The following is a 13733-nucleotide window of genomic DNA, read 5'->3' as shown; positions in this document are numbered from 1 at the left end:
GCATTAATCAAGTGCATGTACACTAGTGCATGGCTTTGTTTTGTGTCTAGAGTATGAACCCCTCATGAAAAGACACCTTGAGAGGTCAAAAAGGACAGCGCGTTAATGCGCTGTCCTTTTTGTCCTCTTTGGGTGTCTTTTCATGAGGGTAAGGGATAGGCATACAAGTGCATAGAAATGCATATATACCACTGCAATTCCATATATACAAGTGTATAGATAGGACTACAAGTTGATACACTATGTGCATTGCTTTGTCTTGATTCTTCAGTCTTAACCCCTTGTTTCTTCAGTCTTGACAATGCATGTAATCATGTACTTGTAGATATAATTTCAGGTATATCCTTCTTATGAAATTCTTTTTTATAATATGTATTTCTATCAATGCACTTGTCTATAAGTATTTGTGTATCTGTAACAATAATTTATATCAAGGACATGTAATATCTTCAAGAAATTTGTATTGCAATCTTAATGTCTTGGCATCAACAATTGAATTCCTTATTCTGTTAATTCTATTTCAATCAATTCAATGTGTGTGCATGAGAGATGAACCTTTTTCTTTTAGCACATAAGTGGATATATGTTCCCTAAACTGGAAATCAATTGCATTGGTAGATATATGAAAGGAAGAAAAGTTCAAGTGGCACATGCTACAAAGGCAACAAGAGGAACAAAAGAAGATCACAATGTTGAATCATCAATAGGTGGAATGGAAGAACCAAAAAGCGTGGTGGGTCTAGAGGTTCAAACATCATCAACTCAAAGAGATGAAGGTCCAAGAGTGGAGGAGGATGAGTTGGATGACAATGAAGTTCAGGTGGGAGGAGGAGGTGATGTGATTGGCAAATGTAGGATGCTTGATTCAGATCGGTGTCCTCGCATACCATTGTGTAGGTTGATACCCTATGCAAGAGTGAGAGGACTTCGTGATGATGTATCTTCACTCAAAAGTACATTCCAAGTGGAGGGCTATCTCCCAAAGAAAGGGTCTTTCATTGTATCTGTTTGCAAGAGTGATGGAGAGGAGATAGTTGTGACAGATGATATGAGGGAGAGTTGGTCTCCCACTTGGAGAGAGGTGGATGAAGAGTTTGAGAAAGATGTGATGTCTAACACTGACTTTCATTTTATGTCACGAAAGATGCTATTTGTTTGGGAGGGCAATCATAGGACCACTGCATGGATGAGTGTTATCAAGGACATCTTTTTTACAAACAAGAAAAGACATGTACGAGTGGTATGCACAATAATTGACCCAAGGAAAATTAGTGAGATTTCTCTCTTGGCAATGCTACAATGAATGAATTCGTAAGTACATGTGCTCTTTGAAGCTTCTTGACATTTGTGTTTTGTGCTACTTTGCATTTATTGATTGGGTTGTACTTTGCTCTTTGTTTTGTAGTATGAATGAACATGCCATTATCAAACCCAGTCTGAGGGACATACTCATAAATGCACACAACATTTGTGAGTGTGACCCTTTGGTGTTTATGAGAACATTGTCTTCGAGTGAGATCAAATCAATAGAGAATTGGAGGGCTCAAGAGAGTAAAGGGAAGGAGCCATGGTTTCCATTGACAAGAGGTTATCTAGCAAGGCTTGTCTTCCAGGTAGAATATCGCACTCATATTGACTCTTATTTCTTTATCACTCCTTTTCTTTCTCTAATTGGAACTTATGGATGTAGGTGGAGTACAATACAGAGCTTAAAAAGGCAATTGACAAAATATCTAGAAAGCTACCTTTAGATCAAAGGGGAGAGGTAGAAGGAAAGCAACGTACCATAATTCAAAAGAGAATTGCTGATAGGATGGGAAAGGTGTGAATTGAATTTTCTATACTTTGTTGCATTTATTTTGAAGTTAAGTGACTAACATGTCATCTTTGGATAGGTGTTGAATTGTATAGATCCTGGTCTTGGAGAGGCTTGGTTGGAAAAGTTGTTTGCCTTGTGCTTTGATGGTACAGACTCTTGCGTGACATTGGAGAAGCTCCAACTCATTGCAAAGTCTGATTTGAGATTAGAAAAGAAAAATATATTCCTTTCTTTGTTAGAAGCCACTAAACCTATGCGAGACATGTACTTCATGCCTGTGGGCAACCTTGAGTACAAAGGGTGTGTTTCTACTACCAATACAAACCAACTTTCATGGTTTTTGTATGTTTCTTACCAATGGCATGACTCTTATTTTTTATTATAAAATTACATCAACTTTTACTGTTTAGGTGGATTAGTAGAGAAATATTTTTGGAGAAGATGGAGACACAGTCATTGAAAGTGCTTGAAGATTTGAGGGTGATCACAACAATGGGCACTCCTTTGGATACCCCTAAGGATTACACATTGCAGCAATACATGGAGGATATAAAATTGGAGGGGAGAAAACATATGTTTGTGGTGCTAAGATCAAAGGAAACAAAGATGGAGAATAAGGGTGGAAAAAAAGGAGATGGACTATCTGAGTTGGACATGGCTACCCATAGGGTGCTTTATAGGTATGATTTCAATTCAAATCCAATGTTTATTTTTTATTTCTCTATGTTTGTGCTATTGATTCATGTAATTACACAATCATTGATGGTTGTTCCACCTGATTTCTTGACCTTTTAATGGTTTGGGACATCCAAAATTTTTTTGTTTCTTGATAGATATCTCTCCCACTTAGCAACAGAGAAAAGGATCTTTGACATTCCAAATTTGTGCAAGAGTTGGGTGGAGATTGGTCATGCTGCATGCATGTATCCACCTGGAATGCATCGTCTCTCTCAATGGGAATTAGCACATTGCCCCTGGTGGATAGATTTCTCTAAAGGACAAGTACTGGTGCGGGAAAGAGACTTGTACAACACTTATGCTTCATAGAAAGCTAGTGAAGCAAGTAAGGACAAAGTGGAGGGAAGCTCAAGGAGAGATAAGAAAGAGAAAGAGAAAGAGAAACAAGAACATGCTACAAAAAAAGGTAAGGAAGATACACTATGATTGTTTATTGTTGTTTTCTTCAATTCGTTTTGACATTGCGTTAATAAGTTTATGATTGTTCTCTTTCTAGATGAGGGACCATCTAGTCCTATGCATCATGAAATCGATCACACAAAGAGTGCAAGTAAGGGTGTGGTGGTGTTTTACTTATGGAGTTGTTCTTTTATCACTAGTTTTGCTTGTAATTGATTTGCTTTTGCATATAGGTGGAGAATCAATCTCAAGACTTTTGAAGCAATATGTGTTCCATCAATCATAGTCACCTGACATTTCCTTGGCCCGTGGCATCACACCTTTGTTTGCTTGTACGGTTGGTGATTACATTGCCATGGGCAAAGACTTTGCTGACTCTAAAAGAAATGATAAGTATGCTATTTTGCATGAGTTTTTCATTATAGTGGCTAGTCGAGATCAGGACTACAAGAGGATGAGTAAGAAGGTGAAGTGGGCTTTAGATTTTATATTGCTCAATTTTCCATCTAGCTATCTAATTGATGAGAGAGGACCGACTCCTACTTGGAATGTCTTGCTCAAGGACCATGTGCGGCATGGGCTTGCAGTTGCATCAGTTTCTTTGTCTGATAGTGGTTGGTTGGCATGCATATGTCCTTTGGCAGGTAAGGCACAATACCACAAGTGACATTTCACATTTTTTGTTTCCATTCTACTAGTTTTAAATAAAAGTAATTGCTTGCAGGACAATGTATTGGTTGGATGGAACGGTTTGCATATGTCCAAGGCTTGGAGGTTGTTAGACGTGTGATCATTCATGACAAGCTTCCATATGGATTTTGTAGAGAACATGGTAAAAGTGTTAAGGTAAGCTACCATTCCATGCATTCTATGTTTGTCAGTTGTATTGAGTCCTTTTTTGTTTCTCCTTTGGGGTCTTTGACAAATGTCTCCTCGTGAGTCCTATGCATGCTATGTTTGGAAGGATAAGTCACCTTTTCTTTACAGTTTGTTGATGGGAAAGTGCCTTCTTTCATGCTATAATGCTTGCTAGTTGAAGTCAATATATTGTGCATGTTTTTCTCCATGTGGTTCCGAGATGCAATCTTCGGTATTAGCTCTCATACGTAGAGCAAAGAAGAATCCAACAGTTTTTTGGGAGGAGAGCTTTCCACTTTTCCAACAGCTATTGATTGATCCACATGAAGATATCTAGACTCACTACATACCTCCCTCTGCAAGGACAATCATGCTGATGTCTTCTCAGCTAGCACGAGGTGGACTAGAGAGGAGTAGTTTTTTTGTAGGTTGCATTATGTCTCTTCTCTGTGTTCCTAGAGGGCTGGTTCTAGAGATGGGTTGTGGTACAGCCCCTCTTATGCGTGCTTGTCAGGCCACTGGCAGGCCTTGTTTTTCATTTGATTCAGACAGTGGTATTGTGGCTAGCATTGTTGAGCCACTTGTGGCAAATCATTCTAGAAAACGGATCAGGTCATAGCATGATGGAGAGGGGGAAGAAGAGAGAGTGGAGCTTGTCACAGATCCATTTGATGAGTAGTATGCTACTGGCCCTGGGTTTTTTCCTATATATTTTGAATGCTGAAATTGAGGACTTTGAAAATGTTATTTAGCATCTTTATAATATGGTAGATAGTGAACATTTACGGATGCCTTTGAATTAAGAAAGTACAAATTTTGATCATTTGGATATTGTTTGTAAGGCCTTGATCTAGCATTTTTTTTTCTTTTTGTTGGTAGCGAATTTAAGGATGGCAAGTTCTTCTTATTGGAAATTATTTTCGTGGTTCCACTTTGACTTACTTTGCTTTGAAATGTATGTTTTGTTGTAGTTTGTCTCGGGGGGGTCACTCATCATATGTAACCCTATCACGTGAGTTCAACAGAAGGATTTTTTTTATTTCTAAAATTTACAGAAATAAATATACATAAGGGACTATTTAAAATAGTTTTGTAAAAAATTTATAGATTTGTATAGAAAAGGGGTACATTTCATTAATGAAATTTTTTACAGATAAGGGACTTTAAATATAGGCCTTGAACGCACGTGATATAGAGTGTTTATACATAGTGACCCCCCCGAGTAGTTTGTTGCCTACTATGCAGAAAAAATGGCAAGATTCATGTCAGCCGACACGAGATATGATGAGTGCCAATTAGATAATCCACGTGCGCGCAACTACTTTCTTGATGATGAATGTCAGGAGGATTAGAACATGGTTTTAAACACCAATTTTTTCATAGATTGATAACTGTTGTGGTGAACCCTGGACACATTTGGAAAGTGGTAGTGTTAGTTTGGTACATTTTGCGGGTGAAGTGGTGTTTCAATAGTCATTTATGTTATGAGTTTAGTAATTAGTTTTGAATATGGTACCATTGTTCTATGTATGATGCTATCCGATGCTTTATAATGAGACTAGAGTTTTCTAGACATATGGATGAAGTGATATTGTTCAATGTTATCAGACTGAGTAATGTTTATGTTCTTCAATTGAAAGATAGGGTGGATTGTAAGTTTGAATATTGGTATACTTATTATGACAACATCTTGCTATAGTAAGTTGGGTTTCAAATTTGTTCTCATAAGAGGAATTGTGGAAAAACTCGCTCACTTCATTCGGCCCGCTCGCTTTTTCTTGCTCGCTCTATTGACTACCTCCAAATATGGGATGACAGGATGTAAGCCTATTTCAGTTCCTTTGGAGCAAAATGTGAAGTTGAGCGCAGATGCAGGTGAGCTTGTGGAAGACCCTACTATGTACATACGCATAGTAGGAAGTTTGATTTATATGATTATTACCAGGCCAGATTTGAGCTATGCTGTTGGGTTGGTAAGTCAATTTATGCAAGCTCCAAGGAAACCGTATTTGGATGTGGCTAGATGCATATTGAGGTATGTGAAGTCCACATTGCAGTTTGGACTATTTTATGACACTGGGGTTCAGATACAGCTGCATGGATACACTAATGCTGATTGGGCTAGTAGTATTTCTGATAGATAATCTACCAGTGGATATGTGTTCTCTTTTGGGAGTGTTGCAGTTACTTGGAGTAGTAAGAAACAGTCTACAGTTTCCTGAGAGGCTGAGTACAGGGGTGTAGCAATGGCTGCATGTGAGGTAGCTTGGTTGCATAAGCTACTTTATGATATTCATGAGTCTACAAATGGGCGAGTTGTCATTTATTATGACAACATGAGTAGTATACACTTGGCATATAACCCAGTCTATAATGCTAGAACAAAGCACATTGAGGTGCATTATCACTATGTGCGGGAGAAGGTTCTAGTAGGTTTATTTGATCTAGTTTATGTCAGCAGAGAGGATCAGGTAGTTGACATATTCACGAAGGCATTGGGCGCATAGAAACTGCGCAAGTTCAAAGACCTGCTTGGTGCAGGAATTGGGATTGAGCTCCAGGGGGAGTGTTGAGATATCGAGCTCCACTCGTGATATGCCGCCCATGAATAATAGCTGAATGACAGCTATCTTTATGTACTCTAGTTAGTGGCTTAGTTAGTATGCCACCTAGGTTAGCTAAGTTTGGTTTGAGACCCACATATAGGGTTCACCTATCCCTTTTGTACTTAGAGAGAGTTCTTTTGGCTTTCACAACTAAGAAGAGAAAAACTGTTTTCAGCCTCTACGTTTGTGTGTATTCCCCCATTGTGTATGTGAGAAAGCTGCAAGTGAGACTCCTTACTTCTCTCCCACTCTCTTCACATTGTAAACACTATGGGAAAGACAATCATCTTGAGAAGGATTGTTATAGAATCAACCCTTGCTCTTATTGTGGCAAGAATAATCACTCTGAAAAGTTTTGCAATGAGAAAAAGAGGGCTATGACAAATCTGGTTGAAGAGAGAACTCCATCAACAAATACAACATCCAACTTTGTGGCAAAAGACAAGGCCCTTTTCCTTTTGAGCAACTTGTCTTTAAATTTTTGTTTATCATCACTTGGTCAAATTTTGAGGTTCTTTGCCTGGAGTAGTACTCCAAAAAGAATGTCATGTGTTTTGTCTTTTGTATATCACCTCTAGTCACCATACGATGTAGGCCATGTGATATGTGTTTGGTCTATCCCAGTTTTTGTAAACCTTGACCCTTGGGCACCTTTGCTAGCATGAGATCCTAGACATAGATTTATCCTTGACCACCATGAGATGGCCATGTGTGACCACCATGAGATGGCATGAGAAACTATGTGACTAGATGAATCCTTGACATTGTAAGAGGCAAACCCTTGATGGGGGGTATGTTGGGATAAGTATGGCCAAGGGCTTGCTCTATGGTGCATGTGTGCATCTAGGGGAGTCACATGTGTGTGTGTGTGTTGTAGAAGCACATCTACCACTATGAGGTGTCTATTGTGTGACCTAAGTGATGATGTAAGCCAAAGGCCCCCACATGGGAGGTTCCCTTGATTTAGGCCACTCCCACTGATGTAGGAGTTGATTGCCACTGATATAGAGGAGGTGCCTACACCATCCTCTCTTTCTATAAAATGCAGGATATTCCTTTATTCTAATATATGGATTTTGCCTCACTTGTGCTCTCACTCTTTGTGCCATGATGCATCTCTTCTACCCCACACTCTTTTACAGAAATAAACATCAATTCCATGAGGAAAACACCTAGTACAAACATAATAATCATAGCTTAGCTTGTAGACTTAGAAAATTGTTGCCACTTAGTAGAACATAAGAGCAAACACATGTTTAATAGCCCATGCAAATGTAGTAAGGGAGAGTGAACATGCAGTCAAGTCCCCATTTACACAATTTGTTCCAGACAATTCTGAGTGCACATGGATCATCGTTTTGCAATTTCCATAGAAAACCTTTTTTTCAAGATGATGAAAATTTTGGTAAGACAAGTTCTCGCATCCTCTTGGGTACACTTGCGTAAAGCACAAACAAAAGCAACAACGCTCCAAGCCAAAGATGCTCTCCTAAACACAAATATAGACAAAGTTCTTCATTCAAATATAGGCTTCAGAGATTTCGCACATCTTAGAACATCTGCAGACTACATGTACTATTTAAAGAAAAAACTTTTTGCAAGCACAAAAGGACCTACTTCCTCGAGGTTACGTTTTGAAGAATCTTTACCATGTGGTTAAGAGACTTAATAAAACAGGATCCCCATGCCTCCTTTGGCATGCTTGCATCCTAAATATGCACAATCATAGAATTTGAAATACTGATAGACAGCCAGTACATAACTTTTCTGGCTCTCTCACGCCATCCTTTAAATGCCTGCAACTCCTATTGATTGGGAACATTAGGAATAATTGGTTCTTGCAGTAATGAACTCCCAATAGCCTTTTCCCTTAAGGAAATTTGTCATTCTAAACTTCCATTCTTGGAAGTTGTTCTTGTCAAGCTTTTCAGTGACAATCCATGAAAGAGCATCAGACGCCATTATAGAACACTGCAAAATATTCTGTCACTGCAAAAAACACAACTTCTGCCTCACAAGGGCAAATCTGCAAAAGTGACAAAAGTGGTATTTGACCACACAGTCACTCCCTAGTGACAATTTTGCATCAAAAGGCAATAAGAATGATTCTGTCACTCCCAATATCTCTGTGCATAGGCATATGATGCAATTTCTATGTCAACTTTTCACCGACCTGCGGAACAGTGTTGCACAGAATAAATAGGGCATTTTTCTGAGTGCCTGCGGAAAACTTCCACCACCAAAACGGGCCCTAAATGACCTTGAATCAAGAAAATAATGTCATCGAAGGGCTTCGCCCTGGCCCGCAACATACACTGTCCTCTCACGGCGCCACAAAGGGCATCCCAATCTGATATAGTGCACTCTTGCACTTTCCAGCTGTGCTACCTGTAAAGATTTGCTCCCAAACTTGAAAAAGGAAAGCAACACTGATCCTCTTACCAAGACATCGTGAACTTGGTTTGATTCCTTAAGCTCCTTACCACGAACCGAGCTCTAATACCATGTGAAGAGAGTGGGAGAGAGGTAAGGAGTCTCACTTGTAGCTTTTTCACATACACAATGGGGGAATACACACATAGGTGGAGGCTAAAAACAGTTTTCCTCTTCTTAGTTGTGAAAGCCAAAATAACTCTCTCTTAGTACAAAAGGAATAGATGAACCCTATATGTGGGTCTCAAACCAAACTCAGCTAACCTAGGTGGCATACTAACTGAGCCACTAACTAGAGTACATAAAGATAGCTGTCATCCAACTATTATTCATGGGCGGTGAACCAACCGCATCTGCAGCTAACAAGTCGGTGACAAATGCACAACAGTCACCCTCGCATATCACGAGTGGAGCTCAATATCTCAATATGTTATAAGCTGGTCTTCATCTCTTGCATCAGGGTTGTTGCCATATGCTAAAATACAAAGTATTTGCATTTCTACTCTATAAACAATTGTCTTAGTTCTTTCTCTGTCTTGTACTATCTTTTCATTTTTTCTACATTAGTTTGTCCGACCTTGGCATTTCCATTTCCAGGAGAGGATATGTGTGGGTGTTTTCCAGTCTTTTGGAGACACCACTAACACTACTATTGGCGATCCTCTACTGCGTTCGAATTTTGACCGCCTGTTGTTGCTACATAGCAATTCTGTAAAAGAGTGAAAACCGTATGATCTACAATGACTACAGGAAAAATAGACTATCAGATGAAACAACTTCCAAGAAAATCGAATCCACAATGATGCATTATCACTAAGACAACTTCTTGCAAAGAAAAAACGGCACACAACCACATTCAACGAGCAAAGCCATTCAGAAATCACTTAAAATCTAGAATTCCTTCAAGACTTCTCTAAATGACTTCCTCCAATGACTATCAACTGTATAGTTGCCACAACACTCTGGAAAGTGTGATACGTGAGGTGGCTATGAAGCTGTGGGTCGGAGTTAGCAAGAAGTGGATTGTACTCTGACTTTTTCTAACCATACAGGTGTGCAACAACATTAAGACAACCCAGCACGTAATCATCAGATTACAAGCGGACAGTGATCTGACTGCGCAACAAGCACAATCATGTGCTAAAGGTGACAAGATCGAGAAAAGTGCAAGCAGATTCCTTATCAAACTACACTGAGGCAAGTCAACAATAGCCAGTGACTCTAGTTCTCTATTTCTCTCTTACATGGCGAGTACCTTGGTCCATGTCGGATAACTCTCAAGAGAAAATGTCACCTCGCTGAATCGGCTACGCCTATTTCACAAGAAACCGTGCTAGACTAGAAGCAAGCACACAAACAAATGATCAAGATGACATTTTCCATGATCTAGATTACACACCGAGTGGAACAAGGTTTTCTAATAACTCTGTGCATGGCACAGAAATTAGTGAAGTTCAAATCGAACTTAGCAAATTGATGGTGCAATCACCTACTGAAGAATTAATCAAGAGTAGTATTGCGACAAATTTTGCAACACGCTTATTTGTTCATACTCAAAGGAAACTTGACTTCAATCCACTACCTCCACTCCCAAAAAGAAACAACATGCTCTAGCTCAAAGATAAAAATAACAGCCAAGAATGCAAAATCCTTTGGTGAAGTCAGCTAAATTCACTAGCAAGAAAGAACAAGATCCAAACAGTCGTGTCAGACAATTTGAAACAAGGTGGGCTGCTGCAAGTGGATTCGAACAACTCATGGACCTCACAAAAAAAGAGTAGTTTGTAGCAACTTTTTATGGTAAGACAATGATTTGCCAGCCATTTTCGTAAAGAAAAATCTCGAGAAGACATACTCAAGAAGCTTCGAAGTATGAAGCAAAAACATCTGTTAGTTGAAGACTACGCACAAATGTTTAGAAATATGAACAGGAGGTTGACAAACAATCAACAACCCACTGATGAGCATTTGGGAAATTATTTTTGTAAGGGACTAAACAAAGAATGATAGACAGTAGTAGCTAGTAGAGATAAGCTTGGAGGACTAAATGATTTTAACAACATGGTTGATGCTGCACAAAGAGTAGAGTGAAGACTTGGCACAAAGTCAAGGTCTAAAAAACAAAAGACGAAAAGGCATCCTGATTCTGGAATAAAAAAAGATACTAATGAGAAGATGAGGAAAGTGATGCTACAGAAGATGACACATCAGATGATGAGAGTGAAGAGGAAGAGACCTCAAAGATAAAGAAAAGAAACAGCAAGAACAAAGAAAATTCAAAAGGCAAGAAGAAAACAGACAAGCTCTCTAAGTTAGAGCAAATGATTAAGGAGCAATTGGAAACTTTAAAAACACCCCCACCCCCGCCCAAAGTTACTTGTGCATTTTGTGGGAAGGACAATCATGAGAAATAGAGATGCTGGTATAATCCAAAGTATAGGGGGAGAGTTTCTCCTCATGTACAAAACTCAAACAACCAAGCCCCACCTGTGGTAGCTAATCAAATTGCAGTAGGTAGGCAAGGACAACAAAGATTCAACAATGCACCACCAAGAAGACCCAATCAGTAGAATTGGGGAAATCAACAAGAACAAAACCAGGATCAAGAATGCACATATTGTGGCGTGGAAGGCCACAAACAAGGTCCATGTTATTAGGAAGGCCATGGCTGAAAGCTACCAAAGTAAAACAAGAGATTGTGCCTATTCCATGTTATTAGGAAGGCCATGGCTGAAAGCTACCAAAGTAAAACAAGACTGGGGATCAGAAAGAATTACGATTAGGAAAGGCAAAAAGATGTTTAAAATCAATCTCTTTCAAAGAGAAGCTTCCCAAAACAAGTTCAACCACTACAATCAAAGGGCATCAACATGATAGCTGAATTTGAGGAAGATGAGGATGAAATTCTCCTTAGGAGAAATCCTACTATTTTCCCGATATTTAAAATTGATGTAATCAAAATCATTTATCTGTATACATGCTCAAATCAACAAACAAAACCATCCAGCCTACATCCCACCATGGTAGAATAGAACATGGTAGAAAGTAGATTCTATCAACCACAGTATCACAAGTGACAATCATGCCCACCCAGATGACACGCTACATGAAGACAATCAAAAATCAAATGCACAGGCCATCCTAGAAGCTAGAACTCAATTTTAAGAGCATATGCATAAGAGTGCTAGAGTCTGACAGGATGACTTGGAAGAGATGAACCTTGGAGACCCCGACAACCCCAAGACATTTTTGGTAAGTACAGGTCTTCCTCCACCTTTCAAAATGGCATTAAAAGACTTATTAAAAGAGTATAAGGACGTCTTTGCTTGGATTATAATGATATGAAAGAAGTAGACCCTAAGTTTTGTCAACACAGGATCAACTTAAAGCAAGATGCTATCCCAGTGATCCAAGGAAGATACAGAATGAATCCCAACTATGCAAAATAAGTCAAAGAGGAAATTGATAAGTTGTTGGGAGTTGGTTTTATATATCCTCTCACCCATGTTACATGGCTATCACCTATTTTCATTGTGCCCAAAAAGAATGGAAAACTTAGAATATGTGTGGACACAGAAAGCTCAATGCTTCCACCATTACTAACCCTTTTCCTCTACCATTTTGTGATTCCTTAATAGATGTTGTAGCAGGTCATGAAATCTATAGTTTTCTTGATGGTTTCAATGGCTACAACCAGATAAGAATGACAACTGAGGATAAAGACAAGACAACATTTGCCACTAAATGGGGAGTATTTGCTTCTAATGTCATGACACTTGGTCTTAAGAATGCTCCTCGAACCTTTCAAAAGTACATCCAGGAGGTATTTGCTGAGTATCTTACATCTTTCATGAAAGTATTCCTCGATGATTTTTCAGTATTTGGGAGAAGAGTGGAACATCTACAACACTTGATTTTATGCTTTACCAAGTGTAGAATGGCTGAGCTTAAACCTAGCCAAATGTGCATTTGCTATAAGTAGAGGAATTCTCCTAAGGCACATCATCTCACAAGATGGAATGGAAATAGATCAAAACAAAGTGTCAATCATTCAACATGCCAAACCACCCAAAAACATTAAGTAGCTTCAGAGATTTATAGGCCAAAGATTTCTTAGATACCTTGTTGAAATATGCTATTCTCTCACAAAACTTACACGGGAAACTAAGCCATACGTTTGGGGTGATACACAACAATATGCTTTTAATATCCTGAAGAAAATGTTGATGATAGAACCTATACTACAACCCCCCAACTCGACTCTTCCATTTGAGTTTTTTGTTGATTCTTCTGATACATCAGTACGTGTAGTGCTTAGATTGAGGCTCCACAGATGTGGAGTATAGATATGCACAGGGAGTACGAGTAAAACCATTCTTTAGAGAGATAGACCGTCGAGGATATCTCATTGATTGGGATGTAGTGGCCACCTGTCATATAAGTCTACTCCAATCATCGTTGCTCTCAAGCATTTTTGGTTGTATCATCGATCTTACAATTACAATGTAATCTCATTTTTTAGATTGCTTCATTCTTAAGATGGTAATTTCGACCCCATCGAAACCCTAGGCAGCACCTGGGGGGGGTCACTCATCATATGTAACCATATCACGTGAGTTCAACAGAAGGTTTTTTTTCATTCCTAAATCTTACAAAAATTAATTTACATAAGGGAGTATTTAAAGTAATTTTGGAAAAAAAGTACAGATTTGTAAAGAAAAAGGGTACATTTTATTAAGAAATTTTTTACAGATAAGGGATTTTACAAATATGCCTTGAACACACGTGATATAGAGGGTTGATAGTAACCCCCGTGGGCGAGGATGAGTTAAGTGGTTCAGAGGAGGTATCAATTGGTTTGGAGGAGGATACGTAGTAGT

General features: G+C 38.9%; 1 long non-coding RNA gene across 1 annotated transcript; it reads left to right on the top strand.

The window, feature by feature from the left end:
• Positions 1-1786: 1786 nt before the first annotated feature.
• On the top strand, positions 1787-2443 carry LOC147889698 (uncharacterized). Its single transcript, XR_015542840.1, has 3 exons — positions 1787-1822; positions 1912-1965; positions 2230-2443. It is a non-coding gene; the product is annotated as an uncharacterized LOC147889698 (long non-coding RNA).
• Positions 2444-13733: the final 11290 nt, after the last annotated feature.

The sequence above is a fragment of the Dipteris shenzhenensis genome, chromosome 20, assembly GCF_047967505.1.
Source record: "Dipteris shenzhenensis isolate YYH24624 ecotype China chromosome 20, Dip_SZ_1.0, whole genome shotgun sequence".
NCBI lineage: Eukaryota > Viridiplantae > Streptophyta > Polypodiopsida > Gleicheniales > Dipteridaceae > Dipteris > Dipteris shenzhenensis.
This window is presented reverse-complemented; position numbering and strand designations above follow the sequence as displayed.